We start from the raw sequence: 16,926 nt of genomic DNA, 5'->3' as shown, positions 1-16,926 counted from the left end.
ACAGTTGAAAGAGTTTTGTATTTTTAGTAAAGACAGCATTTCACCATGTTCGCCAGGGTGGTCTCGAACTCCTGACCTCAAGAGATCTGCCCGCCTTGGCCTCCCAAAGTGCTGGGATTACAGACATGAGTCACCGCACCTGGCCTAAACTGTGTTCTAATAGGATTGTTGGTCTCAACCAGAGAGGCTGAGCAAATGTTCATTTCTAGCACACCTGACTTAGAGAGCCTGGTGTTGTGCTGGGCAGTGGGGCACACAGGGAACCAAACCCAGTTTCTGCCCTTCAGGAGTTCTGATAGGAAACAGACTATAAATATTTATATTTGAAAATGGTAAGTTCATTTTGTGAAAGTATTATGAAAGCAGAATAACCATAGGTTGGGGTGTTGAGGGTTTGTTAGATGCTAACCAGGGGAAAGAGTGCAGAGAGGACTTTGCAGGTGGAGGAAACGCTGACAGAAGGAGAGGTGAGAAAGCACTGCTCCTTGGCTGCCTGGCTTTGTCTCAGCTCAGCGTCTTCTCTTTGTGTCTGGCTTTCTCCCAAGGAGGAACAGTGAGGCACCAAGAGAGACCCCCAGAAACTCCGGGTTCAAGCCTCCTATTCTTTTCCACATTGATGGGGAAGGTGTCCATGGGTTTGGAAGCCAGAAAAAATATTACTTTACAGTAAAGGGAGAAAAGGTTTGGAAGCATTAGAAAATGGAAAATGGGGGCACAGAGCCAGTGATAAGTCAGTTTTATGTTGCACATAGCGATTGCTCCTGTAATCATCACAGGAGTGTTTATAATCAGGATAAATCAACGCTTTGGATGAATTCCTGTGATTCTTCTGTTTCTGAAAAGCCAGATTACCTCTGTCTTCTGAAGATCTGCAAGAGATTTGTCCTCACGTGGAAGAGACCTGAGAGCAGGGCTGATATGCAAAATGTTTAACCACTGTGCTGTACATACCCGACCACTCAGAAACCACACAGTCTGGAGACACTGGGGACAGCCAGCCCAAGTGTGGACAGGTTGAATCCCAAACCTGTCTCTGAGACCTGATATCATATTCAACCCTCTGTTTTGCACAAAAGATCCCAAGTTTCCTGGGATCACCATCTAGCCCTCTCCACTGCAACCCATAGCCTCAAAGTCCATGTAAGACAAGTGCAGGACCCGATTGGGTCTACCCTAAACTTGATTCACATCCAAGGCTGCCCGTGGGGAGGATGTCTTATTCTTTAATTGTTTATTTTAAAAAATTCTTTTAGAGACAAGGTCTCACTTTGTCACCCAGGCTGTAGTGCAGTGGTGCAATCATAGCTCACTATAATCTCGAACTCTTGGGCTCAAGCAAGCCTCCTGTCTCAGACTCCTGAGTAGCTGGGTCTACAGGTGGGGGCTGTGGTTCTCAGCTAATTTTTTCTTTTTCTTTTTGTAGAGACAGGGTCTCACTATGTTACCCAGGCTGGTCTTGAACTACTGGCTTCCAGTGATCCTCCCTCCTTGGCTTCCCAAAGTATTGGGGTTACAGGTGTGAACCAGTGCTCCCAGCCAGTGTCTTGCTCTTCATATGTCTCTGGATTCTTTGCTGCTCATAAGTTAGTGTGTAAAATCCTTTTTAAGTGGTAAATAAGTCTGCCATTTGTCTGCAAGACTGGTTTATGAAACATATTATGAAGGATGCAAGGGAATAGTCAGTTTAAAACAAAAGACTCAGGCAGGACGTGGTGGTTCACGCCTGTAACCCCAGCATTTTGGGAGGCTGATGTAGGTGGACCACGAGGTCAGGAGTTCAAGACTAGCCTCACCAACACGGTGAAACCCCGTCCCTACTAAAATTACAAAAAAATTATCCTGGTATGGTGGCGTGCACCTGTAATCCCAGCTACTCAGGAGGCTGAGGCAGGAGAATCACTTGAACCCTGGGCAACAGAGTGAAACTCCATCTCAAAAAAAAAGCTCTCAGGTGTGCAAGAAAAGCCATTTTAAAATTTTTAGTTTCAGAGACAGAGTCTCATTCTGTCACACAAGCTGGAGTGCAGTGGCACAATCATAGCTCACTGCAGCCTGCAACTCTGAAATGCCATTATTATATATTCCACAAATCAACCTAAGTCTGACTCCAAGCCCTCATCCTGCCAGGCTCTTGAGAAAGTTAACCGTCTACCTCCCTTCTCTCCAGTCCACAGTCTAGTGCAGAAATCCAGAGGTTTTATATAACATAAAGCCCTGCTTTGCCATCGTCATTCATTTAGCTAACATGTATGTATTGAACTCTTACCACATGTCAGGCTCTGCTCTAGGAGCTGATTAGTGGTGATGTACAAAAAGAAGTAAAATCTGTACCTCTCCTCCAGGCTGAGCAGGCACTTTTGTACCTCGCCTAGCGCCAGGGAAGGACTCTGGGGAGGCAGCCTTAGGGCTCTGTGGGAGCACATGCAGCCTCTCCCCACTAAGTGCTGTCCATCCAGCCACTGCTTAGAAGTGGGGGGCAGATCCCATCTAGAGGAATCTGCACTCTTTCCTGACCAGGCATCGCTTCTCCTAAACTCATCTCCTCAAAACTATCCTCCCTTGGCCCTCCCTTTCCAGAATACCCTTCGTGGTGCCTCAACATGGAAAACTATTTTTTTATGATAGTAAATGCTATATCTATTTCTTGTTATAACACATATATCAGAATACTCCAAGCAAAATTGTTTGGTATATTATATTCAAAATTTTAAATTGTGGTAAAATATACACAACATAAAATGTACCCTCTGAATCACTGTTGGGTGTTCATTGTGGCATTAAATACCAAGGGCAAAATTTTTCTTTTCTTTTTCTTCTTCTTCTCTTTTTTTTTTTTTTTTTTTTTTTTTTTTGAGTCAGAGTCTCACTCTGTCGCCCAAGCTGGAGTGCAGTGGCAGGATCTTGGCTCACTGCAGCCTCCACCTCCTAGGTTCAAGCAATTCTCCTGCCTCAGCCTCCTGAGTAGCTGGGAGTACAGGTACACACCACCATGCCCAGCTACTTTTTTGTATTTTTAGTAGAGATGGGGTTTCATCATGTTGACCAGGCTGGTCTCAATCTCCTGACTGCATGATCCACCTGCCTCGGCCTCCCAAAGTGCTGGGATTACAGGTGTGAGCCACCACACCCAACTCTCTCTCTCTCTCTCTCTCTTTTTTTTTTTTTTTAAGAGACAGGCTGTCACCATCTTGATCAGGCTGGTCTTGAATCCTGGGCTCAAGCGATCCACCCACCTTTGCCTCCCAAAGTGTTGTGATTACAGGCATGAGCCACCTTTCCTGGCCCCAGCCTAAGTTTTCCAGAAAGACATGACAAAGCCTGGATGTCTGTCTGAAATGAAGAGAAAGAGAATTTAATATTTTGGTCAACCATCCTCCACATGAACATCCTAGCTGTCCAAACAAGTAAAAGTGCAGAACAAAATTTTTTTTTTTTTTGAGATGCAGTCTCGCTCTGTCGCCCAGGATGGAGTGTAGTAGCACGATCTCGGCTCACTGCAAACTCCACCTCCCAGGTTCACGCCATTCTCCTGCCTCAACCTCCCCAGTAGCTGGGACTACAGGCACCCACCACCAGGCCCGGCTAATATTTTGTATTTTTAGTAGAGACAGGGTGTCACCGTGTTAGTCAGGATGGTCTCGATCTCCTGACCTCGTGCTCCACCTGCCTCGGCCTCCCAAAGTGCTGAGATTACAGATGTAAGCCACCGCGCCCAGCCAAAGTGCAGAGCTGTTTATTCCAAATTCCCACTCCATACATTTGGTAAAGACATAATTGTGTGCACATTCTATGGCTGGGCCTCAGGAGACCCGTGAAGGCTTCAGTGGTTGATCTGGTCCCTCATCACATTCTGTTCAGAGTCTAGTTCCCTTTTCCTCATCTCCTGAATAGCCCTCAAGCTCCAACACACCCAAACCTGGTGCCTATGCTGGGTACCACCTCAGCCAGCTAAAGAGGATGCTCTCTGATAAGCCTATATTGGGTAAGGCATCATTGATCAGGGTCTAGGATTATTTGGGAGTTTCTATACTGCAACTGGAGACACTGGGGACTTAAAAGCCTCCAAGACACAGGGGAATGGATCTATATGGATGACATTTCATTTATTGTGACAGGATAAGACTTTTGGATAGAAGGGTAGTTTTGTGTTTCACTGTCTTATCCTGTGATGAAGTCCTGTGATCTTCTTTCTTTCTTTCTTTCTTTTTTTTTTGAGAGAGAACCTTGCTCTGTCACCCACGCTGGAGTGCAGTGACATGATCTTGGCTCACTGCAACCTCCACCTCCTGGGTTCAAGCAATTCTCCTGCCTCAGCCTCCCAAGTAGCTGGGACTACAGGCGTGCACCACCACGTCCAGCTAATTTTTGTATTTTTAGTAGAGATGGGTTTCACCATGTTGTCCAGGCTGGTCTCAAACACCCGACCTTAAGTGATCCACCCCCCTCAGCCTCCCAAAGTGCTGGGATTACAGGTGTGAGCCACTATGCCCGGCCTCCTGTGGTTTTCATATGTTCATCCTGCATTTTTAAATTTTCCTTCCTTTTTTGCTTTTTGAGACAGGGTCTCACTCTGCCGCCCAGGTGAGAGTGCAGTGGCTGATCATGGCTCAGTGCAGCCTGAAACTCCTGGGGTCAAGTGATCCTGCTGCCTCAGCCTTAACCTCCCTAGTGGCTAGGACTACAAGTACATTCCATCACACCCAGCTAATTTCTTTCCTTTTTTTTTTTTTTTTTTTTTGAGACAGGGGTCTTGCTTTCTTGCCCAGGCTAGTCTTGAACTCCTGACGTCAGCCTCCCAAAGTGCTAGGATTATAGGCTTGAACCACCGCACCCAGTTGATTCATCTTGCAATTTAAAAAAAAAAAATGATTTTGTAGCTCCCTCTGCAATCTTATCTTCTGTAAATGGTGTAAACAATTACTGCTGTGCAAGGACTCTGATTTCTGACTTCTTCCATGAATTCTGTTGTCATATATTCAACTCATTGCTGGATGCTTCCAACTGGATATACAGTCAGCTCTCTCTATCCCTGGGATCTGCATTTGTGGATTCAACCAACTGCGGATCAAAGATATTTGGAAAAAATAAAAAATAAAAAACTATGACAATTTAAAATAATACAATTTTTTAAAAATGCAATGTAACAATTATTTATATAGCATTTACATTGTATTAGGTATTGTAAGTAATCTAGAGATGATTTAAGGTATATGGGAGGATGTGCCTAAGTTATATGCAAATAAGATGCCATTTTATATAAGGGACTTTGATATATAAAGGATTTTGGTATCTGCTGTGGGTTGTGGAATCAATCCCCTGTAGATACCGAAGGACAACCGTACTCATGGAATCTCAAATTCAATGTATATACAACCAAAGATATCATCTTTTCCCTCACATCAAGTGCTCTTTCTGATATTTCTATTAATGGCACCATTCTCCGTCACCTTCATGTTTACAATCTTCATAAGATCCCTGGTTCTTTCCTTTCCCTTGTTTCCCATATCTGGATAATTGGAACATTCTACAGGCTTGACCTCCATAAGACCTCTCAATCCACTCCTTCCTTTTCATCTCTACTATTAGTCATCTGGTTCTGGCCCTCCTGAGCTCCTCCCTGGACAGTAGCCTCCAAGTTGGTTTATTCACATTGGTGCCTGGTCTTCCCACTATAATCTAAATCAGTCTTCGTAGGTATATTTGTAATTATGTTACTAAACTGTAAGCTGCTTGAAGGCATGGACTGCATTTTACTCATTTTTGTATCCCTAATGCCTAACATAGTACCTGGTACATGGTATATATTCAGTAAAGGCTGAATTGAATTTATGTTACCTTCCGGCTGAAAAATAAAAAATGTTCAATGACCTTGTATTCACTACTGAATGAAGTTGCCCCCTGGCATTTAGAGCTCTCCATGGTATAGTTGCCATTTAACTTTCTGTTCTTTTTTTGGCCATTAATACTGTATTTGCAGAGCAAAACAGAACGACTTGCTTTTCTGCAAACATTCTTTCCTACCTCACTATCTTTGCTGGTACTTTTCTTCCTTTTTTGGAATGCACATCTATTAAAATTCTAGTAATTCTTTTTTTTGTTTGTTTTTTTTGAGACAGAGTTTTGCTCTTGTTGTCCAGGCTGGAGTGCAATGGCGTGATCTCAGCTCACTGCAACCTCCACCTCTCAGGTTCAAGTGATTCTCCTGCCTAAGCCTCCTGAGTAACTAGGATTATGATGCCCACCACCACGCCCAGCTAATTTTTGTATTTTTAGTAGAGACAGGGTTTCACCATGTTGGCCAGCCTTGTCTTGAACTTCTGACCTCAGGTGATCCACCCCGCTTGGCCTCCCAAAGTGCTGGGATTACTTTGGGAGTAACAAATACTATAGAAGGCAATGACTTAGTTGAAAGTGTCCAAGGCTGGGTGTCAGCACCTTGGATTCTGGGTCTGTTACCAGCTAACCACATAGTTAGTTTTAAGTCATTTGTTCTCGGGTTCCTTATTTGTGATATCAGCAACAGGCAGCCCCTTCTGACTCTGAAATTCCATGAATTAAAGGGGCTTGCCTCTTACATTCAGTCATTCAGTGATTTCGCATATATTAAACTCCTACTATATGGCAGTGTGCAAAAGGCTGGGCATATAGTGGTGAGCAAGCTTGGCATAGTTACTGCTTCATGGAGCTGCCAGTTGAGAATAATTTTCTACAGCCCACAATCAGAACACCATTTTGATTTCCAGAACGAAATTTCTTCAGGTTAAAAACTGGTAATTTGCCATGTCATTCATTATGTGTTTCAAGTTGTGACATGAAGCTTTAGAATCTAAACTTACGGTCTATCTAGGTTTATCATTCTGTTTCACCAAAGAGTTCCATTGTAAGAATAAAAAATTTAACGTGATCTCTTAGGTGCATCTAGTTTTTAAATTTCATCTTTAACTTTCTTTGTAAAGATTCAGTCCTCTACAATTTAGAAAGCAAATTCTAATGATAGAGCATCAACTGAGAGCTACTGGGCAGGCTCTGTTCTAAGCATTTTGCATGTAATATTACCTCACAAGTGATAATACCATTTCCATTTTGTAGAAGTTAAATAACTTGCCCAAAGTCACACAGCTGGTGAAGCTGGGCTTTGACCACAGGCAGTATGTCTCCCACGCCTGAGCTCTGAGCTCCAATATTAAACTACTACTGTTGTTAATAATTAATTGAATATTGTCCAGTAGATTTTCTGCTGGAAATATAAGGGTTAACAGCTTTGGAACAGCTGAACAGTCATATGGGATTTTTAAATGTCTCTAACTCCAGCCAGGTAGTGTACAAAGGAGGTAATGAAACATTAAAAGCTTTTATTTTTTTGGCTGAGAACTGATCTTCAAGGTTATGGATATATCTATATGCCAGAGAATATTGCACTTTAGATAATAAGTAACTATAAAATTGGTGGTACTGTTTTAAACCCGACAGCTCCATATGTCTGATGTGTTTTCTGAAAGTATTTCAAAGATAAGACTTTACTCTCAAATCTGAAATAGGTTCTTTAAAGATTTCCAACACTATACAGTATTTATATAATTGGATCAAATATATGGGGAAAAACTATAGTACTAAGAGTAGAAGAGTATTTTAATCATAAAAATATCTTCCTGTCAAAGAGAAACAAAATATAGTCAAGGAAATGCAAACCACACCATGTCAGTGAGAATTCTTGGCATTTCATTTTAGAAGCCATTTTGCATGGAAATGAATAAAATATAAACACAGTACTTTATCTTGGATATGACAAGAAACTTCAAGATTGTAATGTGCATTAAGATAACATTCCAAACCTATCCTTTCAAGTTTTCAGCCAAGAATTTGTTTTTATAATTTCTTTGCAGTTGGCAAACAGCTAACCTCTACTTGAGATATCAATTTTCATGCTTATGATCCCAATCCCATTGTGTGTAACTATTAACTTGCTGTGTGACCTTGACTAAATCGCTCCCCTCCACCCCGACTCAAATGAAGGGGTTAGATCTCTCAGTCTCCTTCCAGTCTTAAAATTCTGTGATTCTAGTCTATAGATTATGACACATGCCATAAAAAATACTATAGAGATTGAATTTTTTTAAACTTGGGCTATGTAAGTATTTTGTAAATGACCAAGCATCAGCTATGAAGAGAATATGAACTGTGGCATCCAGGGTCTGCCGGCAATTTACTTGTCTTTGGTGTTGGTTAGCAGCTGCTGTGCCTATTTCAAGTCACCAAGCACTTTTTTTTTTTTCTTTTTTTTTTTTTTTTGACAGAGTCTTGCTCTGTTGCCAGGCTGGATTGCAGTGGCGTGATCTCGGCTCACTGCAACCTCCACCTCCCGAGTTCGAGCGATTCTCCTGCCTCAGCCTCCCAAGTAGCTGGGCTTACAAGCATGCACCACCATGCCCAGCTAATTTTTGTGTTTTTTGTAGAGACGGGGTTTCACCATGTTAACCAGGATGGTCTCGATCTCCTGACCTTGAGATCCACCCGCCTTGGCCTCCCAAACTGGTGGGATTACAGACGTGAGTCACGCACTTTCTGTAGTTTACAGAAACAGTAGACCATCCATGTGCTTCCTAGACTGCCTGACATAGTGGAGTCTGAGAGATTCAGGACAAAAAGAGCAGTGATCACACCCTACTTGGTCCATGAGCTTACTTTGAACACCTTCCTCCTAAGCTGCAGCGGGATGTGGACCTTGTGATATGCTGCTCACATTCCCCTGTGAGACTGAAGCACTGTGCCTGCAGCTGCTGGGAGCCTTGGCAGTTAAGAGCCTCGCTGGAGCTAGCTGTTGGCTGAAAGGAGCTGCTTTGCCCAAAGCCACATACCCTTCTGAGGCAGCCTACATCCAAGGACTGAAGATTCCATGGAAGAGTTGGTTAACCGCAGGCCTCTTGTCCCAGTGGGTCCAACTCTGAAGGGTAACGCCCGTGCCAGAGCTCCTACAAGGTAGGCCGAGGCCTTCATTGTGGCCACTCCCACCACATTGCAGCTCAGCGTTTCCCTCCGGCCACAGGTGTTACCCGGAGCACTCCCCACTGAACTCCCTGCACAGAGATCTCTGTCTCACAGTCTGCTTCCTGAGGATCCGGACCTGCTACAGAGACGTACAGACCTGAGTTCCAAATTAACCTCTGCTTACTTCTAGCTGTGGGGCTTGAAGTAAATTCCTTCTTCAATAAAATGGGAATAACAATAACTACCTCATAGCATTTTTTATTATAAGGAAATCACTCCAAAGCACACGGTAGATGATTCATAACAATAAGTTAGCATGCATTGAGGCATACTTCACATTTATCATGTGTCATGCATTGTTTTAAGTACTTTACTACCCAAGAAGAAGTGTGAAGAAGATAATATCCCTATTTTGCAGATGAGAAACAAGTACAGAGAAGTTAAGTAGCTTCCCCAAGTTCACACAGCCAATCAGATGTAGTCAAGAATTCAAACTCAGGCAGCCAGACTGCAGAGCCAGTGTTCATAGTTAAAACTCTGCTGCATCTCATTGGTGAAGAAAAAGTAAAAAAAAAAAAAAATTTGGATGATGATAAACAAAAGCCCGGTAATGTCACCTTATTTCAGAAGTAGCTTTAAAACAAGGCAACAACTTCCCTTCTGCTCCCTTTAAACTGGTTGTCCATTGGCAGCCGGTAGAAGGTGTTCGTTTCCCATTCCCCTTTTAGTCCAGGCAGTTTTATATCATAATTTTTCTCACATAGAAAAAATGTGTTAACAATGCTGGTTTGGACCCCTGTTATACTTTTAAGGTCAGAGAGATCTCTTTTACTGCTTAAGCCACAAGTCTGTTAAGGTTTTTATGATTTGCAAACGAAGTGGTTTTTTATCTTTTGCTATTAGACAGCTAGGGTATAAGAGAGTGCCTTCTACACCAAATAAATTAATCATTTAAATAATTTACAGCTCCAGGTATGTTTGCCAGACTAGCATAACTGAATAAAGTCAACAGATTAAATGTTCCCTTGGCAATTGGCGAGGGTCTGAGACACAGCACCTGGGCTGCACCACTGGGCCTCTCATTAAATCATAGGTAAGAGTTCAGAATGCTGGGGTCCCAGGTGACAGACAGGAGCTGATTTGGGAGGATAGAGCTTTTGTTCCCATCTAGGCGTCATGGCAGTCATTACCCTTGATTCTAGGCAGTGGAAAACTCTCAGAAAAATTGAGAGAAAGGAAAGAGAGGAGAGAGAAAGGAAAGAGAGACAGAGGTAGAGGTGAGACTTCTTTCTCTTTTTCTTTTTTCTTTTTTTTTTTTTTTTTTTTTTGAGACGGAGTCTTGCTCTGTTGCTCAGGTTGCAGTGCAGTGGTGTGATCTCGGCTCACTGCAACCTCTGCCTCCTGGGTTCAAGTGATTCTTGTGCCTCAGCCTCCTGAGTAGCTGGGATTACAAGCATGCGTCATCACACCGGGCTAATTTTTCCATTTTTAGTAGAAACAGGGTTTCACCATGTTGGCCAGGCTGGTCTCAAATTCCTGACGTCAGGTGATCTGCCCGCCTCCGCCTCCCAAAGTGCTGGGATTACAGGTGTGAGCCACCACACTTGGCTGTGAGTCTTCTTTTTTTTTATTTTGAGATGAAGTCTTGCTCTGTTGCCCCCATTGGAATGCAGTGGCACGATCTTGGCTCACTGCAAACTCTGCCTCCAGGTTGAAATGATTCTCCTGCATCAGCCTCCCAAGTAGCTGGTATTACAGGTGGCTGCCACCATGCCCAGCTAATTTTTGTGTTTTTAGTAGAGACGGGGTTTCACCATGTTGGCCAGGCTGGTCTTGAACTCCTGACCTCAGGTGATCCGACTGCCTTGGCCTCCCAAAGTGCTGGGATTATAGGCATGAGCCACCACGCCTGGTCGCAAGTCTTCTTTCAATGTGAAAACACTTTATTTATGTCACTAAATTTGGAATTTATCAATATAATAGTGTCTGTTCATACAATCTCAGAGTAAAAGTCAAACATAATTTGGAAATATTTTGTATACGAAATCACTATTTATCACTGTCATGGTCAGAACAAGAACTAGGCAGAAAAATTGAGAATATTTCCCTCTCTCCAATTTCTAGGTTTTGACCAGAACCTGCTTGTGCCTAGGAAGAAAAGTGTAGTCTATAAAACTGATAGCAACAGCAGAAAAACATCAGAGGACAGGATCCAGGAACCTATGCATAATATCCAGTTTACTTCTTGGGAAGGTTTTAAGTGTCAGAAACCAGTCATTTGATCTGTAGCAAATGGAATTCTTACATGAAAATATGGTTTTAAATTTGCCCATTTAATGATGGGAGGGTTCAGATGACCAGTGAGAAGTTGGGGCGGGGAGGCAGCAAATATATGTGTTTAGCTGGGGGAAATTCCACTTTTAGATCATATTCATTGCACCCAGTAGACACACAAGGCCCTCTCTCCAGGTATCATAGGAAGCTAAGTGCTTTAGGGAACATATGAAAGGCAGAGCTGTGCTTACACTTCTTAACCACTGTTGGCACAGCTTCTCTGGAGATGAATGAGATAGGAAAAATAAAGGAAAAAGCCATTCCAGGTATATTGTACACTGACACTTCTAGTGATTACTAGACCTGGTCCTCTGATTGTCCTTTTAGCGAGGAGGTGAGAATTGGAGGGAAAGAAAGTAAGAGTGGTGGTGGTGATGATTTAGAGTACCTGACTCGTAAAGCATCTGAATTTAAGGTAAAAACATTAAATTGGATTCATTGTTGAATTCTCACTGAACACAAAAACCTTGTTATTTTCCCTTAGAAAGAAAAGGTGGAAGAGAAACTTCCCATGCCTGGTTTATGAATATGGCCTTGAAAATGTCAACAGATGTATTTTCTTGTTGAGTCTGCAGCCAGGAAGGCAGAAATCAACTGCAGCAAAGCAGGTGTGAATGTCCCCCAACTTCAGAGGCAGTTCACTTTGAAGCTGGAAAATCAAGGACGCTGGTACCTTCAAGGAAACAAGAATATAATTATCACAACACCCAATTTGCCAGTGACCTTCCATTCCTCAGGCCTGCCCTACTCCCTTTGCTGGCACCAACCCAGGTCCTCACAGACTGAACTCTGTGTCCCAGGCTGCTCAGATGGAGGAGCAACCCACTCAAGCACCCTTTGAAAGTGTTCTTAATCTCTTTCTACTACACTGCTTTCGCTGACATAAATCCGCCAGCCCAAGGGGCCTCAGACCCCTCCACAGACGGAGGCCCATTCAGGCCAAGTGGAGTCAGAGCGGCTAAGCTGTAGAATTTATGCTTCCTCTCACCTGTGCCGTCTGTCTATGGCCTCAGCCCCGGTCTGTTTTTGAAGGTTTGAGCATAACCCCGCAGCTTCTTGCCAAGTCGGCCATCATCACCTCCATCATAGAAGCAGATTTCGCAAGGCCATTGGAAGCTAATAACAGTGACTCTTAACTTCATTATTGTGTTTGAAATGTTGAAAGCAGAACCCTAATAAAAATGAGTACAGGAAAAAAAGAAGAGCTATAAATTATTATTTGAAAGGAGTGGCTAAAAAATTCATCTACTCAAAATATCTAGGGGCCATTTCTCAGTTACAACAATAATTTAATATTTGGTTTCCTTTCCTTCACAGTGCAAAAAGCCCTTTCTCTTAGCATGTACTCTTTTCTGCTTCTACAAGTCAAGTGTCCAGAGTCAAGAGGTACATAACACTCCCTACCCAGCTCCTTTGCACACACATGCACACACACACGTGTGCACATACACACATGCACACATACACACAACCTTGGTCTCAAGGGGTTCACTAAATTGTACCAATTCTTTTAGACTACCAGCAACTTATCCTGCATTGTTACCAGTGAATACATGTTGCAGTTTAACATTTTATTTGGTTTAAAGTAAGAGTAAAATTCTATTTACTTGATTTCACAAAGACTGCCTGTGCTAATCCATATATTCAATGTAAAAATGCCAGAAGCATTTGTGCCCTGTAAAATACAAAACAAACTGTGGATGGCCATATCACTATTATTATTATATAGGGTTTTGAAAAGCACAGATTAGGTCTGGCATGGTGGCTTATGCCTGTAATCCCAGCACTTTGGGAGGGCGAGGTGGGTGGATTACAAGATAAGGAGTTTGAGACCAGCCCGGCCAATACGGTGAAACCCCGTCTTTACTAAAAATACAAAAAAATTAGCCGGGCATGGTGGTGCCTGCCTGTAATCCCAGCTACTCCGGGGGCTGAGGCAGGAGAATCGCTTGAACTGGGGAAGTGGAGGTTGTAGTGAGCCGAGATCACGCCACTGCACTCCAGCCTGGGCGACTGAGCGAGACTCCGTCTCAAAAAAAAAAAAAATTTTTTTTTGATTATGTGACAGAGAATAAGTCTTTAATTTTCCTATGAGTTTAATCTATTGTACAAAAATTTTCTGAGAATAAAAGGAATAGTTTTACAAAAGAATACTTAGGAGGTAAGATCACAGTTTTTATGAAGTTATAAGTTACAGTTATACAAAAGTTATAATGCATTTCAAAACTATGAGAATAATTTAGAAATTTTAATGACCTAGAGCAGGGGTCCCGAAGCCCAGGGCTATGGATAGGTACCCATCTGTGGCCTATTCAGAACCTGCCTACACAGCAGGAGGTGAGTGGTGGGCAAGCAAGCATTACTGCCTGAGCTCCGCCCCCTTTCAGATCTCCTGAGGCGGCAGGAGAATCTAAATTCTCATAGGAGAGCAAACCCTACTGTAAACTGCATATGCGAGGGATCTAGGTTGGACAGACACTCTTTATGAGAATCTAACTGATGATCTGCCTGATGATCTGAGGTGGAACAGTTTCATCCCGAAACCGTCCCATCCCCCCACCCCACCCCCTGGTCTGTGGAAAAATTGTCTTCCACGAAACTGATCCCTGATGTCAAAAAGGTTGGGGACTGCTGACCTAGAGTACAACACTGGAATATAAAACATTATAGGAAACCCAGTTAGACATAAGTTTCCAAACCATAAGTTAGACTTGAGGACATTTTTTAAAAGGTTGTTTAGGCCTGGTACGGTGGCTCTCGTCTGTAATCCCAGCACTTCGGGAGGCCGAGGTGGGCAGATCACCTGAGGTCGAGACTGAGACGAGCCTGGCCAACATGGTGAAACCCTGTCTCTACTAAAAATACAAAAATTGGCTGGACTTGGTGGCAGACGCCTATAATCCCAACTACTCAGGAGGCTGAGGCAGGAGAGTCGCTTGAACCCGCAAGGCGGAAGTTGCAGTGAGCTGAAATCACACCACTACACTCCAGCCTGGGTGACAGAGCAAGACTCTGTCTCAAAAAAGAAAAAAAAAAAGGAGGAGGTAGCGAAGGTATGCATATGTCTGTGTATATATGCATGTACACACACACAGAAATATACATATATACATACACACACATGCACACATACATACACATACATACATATAAATATATAAATATGCACGTATAGTGTACACATACATACACATGTAAACATCTCTTTTAGAAGAGAACCATTTCCCAAGTGTTTTTGAATGACAGTAGTCTTCCAACGCATCGTTGGAAATCAAGAGATAGTCTACAGCAATAGATCACGATGATCCAGTAGACATAAACTTTTTTAGGGGAAAGCCCATATTTTATTCATCTTTCTGTCTCCATAATTGACACATATCAGGAACCCAGTCAATGTCCACAAATTAATGCAACAATGGAGTTCTCACTACAGCGATGGAGAGGTTCGTGATGCCTGTTAGATATCCAGGAGGAGTAGAGCAAGCCAGGCTGCAGGGATCAATATGCCTCAAGGCCCAGGCTCTAGTTAATACCTTCAGAACTTGGAATTTGAGGATTTGTACCTGTTTACAGGGGTGGAAGGAACAGATTTCCAGAAGTAATGAGAATTAAAAAAAAATTAGAAAAGTTCAAAATCTCAACCAGGCTTGGTGGCTTATGTCTGTAATTCCAGCATTTTGGGAGGCCAAGGCAGGAGGATCACCTGAGGCCAGGAGTTTGACAGTAGCCTGGGCAACATAGTGAGACCCTGTCTCTAAAAAGAGAAAATTAGCTGAGCATGGTGGCACACACTTATAGTCCCAGCTACCTGGGAGACTGGGGTGGGAGGATGGCTTGAGCCCCAGGAGTTTGAGGCTGCAGTGCATTGTGATTGCACCACTACACTACAGCCTGGGTGACAGAGACCCCACGGAAGGAAGGAAGGAAGGAAGGAAGGAAGGAAGGAAGGAAGGAAGGAAGGAAGGAAGGAAGGAAGGAAGGAAGGGAAGGGAGGGAGGGAGGGAGGAAGGGAAGGGAGGGAGGGAGGGAGGAAGGGAAGGAAGGAAGGAGGGAGGGAGGGAGGGAGGGAGGGAAGAAAGAGAAGAGAGAGACAGAAAAGGAGAGGACAGGAGAGGAAAGGAAAGAAAAGGAAAAGGAAAGGAAGAAGGAAGAAAAGAAGTAATGAAGGAAGGAAGGAAAGGAGGGAAGGGGCATGGGGGAAGGAGGGAGGGGAAAGAAAGAAAGAGAGAAAGAAAGAAGAAAATCTCAATATCTCATTTGAGCTATGACTTTTAAACTTCTGATCTTCCCAAGCTTTTTCTAATTATCTAGGCTTTTTTCCTACCCTAATTGCTACCTCCTCCCACCCCAAATAAAATCTATATATGTTCAAGTTCAAGTTGGTTCCGGCATGGTAACAACAAGGCCATCACTGCCAGCAACACTGAATGGACCTTTTACAGTACACTCCAGAAACCAGTGATTCTCTGTTTGCTGACACTTTCTTAGGACCACCATGAACTCAGGCACTCCTTCCACATTTCAGTTTGTTGGGTTACTGGCTGCCTGGGACTTCTTAGTCATTTCAGAGTTTTTCTAGGTTGGCAAAGGAGGAAGATTGGGGGTCGATCTTATTCAAACAAACCTGCAATGTGTCAGGAGATTCATCAGTGTCCTTATCACTTATGTTTTCTTATATGGGTTGTAAGTCAGGGTCACTGTGATTTTTTTAGACAGCATATGAAAGGGGAGAGGCAATAGATCATTGCAGAAATAAAAGACAGAGCTACCCCTAAAAGCAGATGTCTTTTCTCATGAATGTGGGAGATTTATGTGCCCAACTCTTCACTATTCATTGCTTGGGAGGTGGGTAAGAGATTTGGCTTCAATATTTATTGACCTATGCAGCATAGGGTAAGTACTCTTGCTTATGTTAATTTCATTTAATTCTCAAAGCCACACTGAGGTGGTATTATTATTTCATATGAAAGTAAGAGAAAATGAGGCTCTGAGTGTGAGCAGCTTACCCAAAGCCAAGCCACCTGTGAGTGGCAGAAGCCGGCCTTCGAACCCAGGAATTTAGGGGCTCTTACTCCCATGTCATATTTTAGGCTCACAATATGAGCAAATAATGAAATATCTAAGTGCAAAACAGATAGTTCCTAAGCCCAGTGTTAGCCAAAAATGACCTGTCTTCTCCTTTAAAAGGAAATATCTATGCAGGAACAACTTCACTTTTAAATATGAAGATTACACTCTTAGTTACCAGGAGAAAGTGGGTAAACACTTCATTAAATGCCTGAAAGATGTGATAATGAAGACAAGGATTTTCCTTTTTCCATTTGCTCAAAAGCATGTCCAGATTCACACCCATAAGACACACGCACACACACACACACATACACACACACACACAGAATGAGAGAGAGAGAAAGAACTAAAGAATTAATATTCATTAAGTGCATGCTCGGGGAAAATACCATATTAAATGCTTTCCATGCCTCAATTTTTGCATCAATCCTGTGAGGCAAATATTATTATCTCCCCTATTTTACAGATGAGGAAACTGAATCTTTAAGGTCAAATATCTTATTGGCAGTACCCAAAGCTTGTGAGGCCGGACTCCAG

At 42.9% G+C, this 16,926-nt stretch overlaps 1 long non-coding RNA gene across 1 annotated transcript; it reads right to left on the bottom strand.

Annotated features, from left to right (window-relative positions):
* Positions 1–4,966: 4,966 nt before the first annotated feature.
* Positions 4,967–12,342, bottom strand: LOC139357324 (uncharacterized). The gene is made up of 3 exons (XR_011610296.1): positions 12,308–12,342; positions 11,786–11,992; positions 4,967–5,058 (listed from the first exon to the last, which is right to left on the bottom strand). It is a non-coding gene; the product is annotated as an uncharacterized lncRNA (long non-coding RNA).
* Positions 12,343–16,926: the final 4,584 nt, after the last annotated feature.

The sequence above is a fragment of the Macaca nemestrina genome, chromosome 12 (assembly GCF_043159975.1).
Source record: "Macaca nemestrina isolate mMacNem1 chromosome 12, mMacNem.hap1, whole genome shotgun sequence".
NCBI lineage: Eukaryota > Metazoa > Chordata > Mammalia > Primates > Cercopithecidae > Macaca > Macaca nemestrina.
The sequence above is the reverse complement of the archived record's forward strand: the minus strand, read 5'-3'. Positions and strand labels throughout refer to the sequence as shown.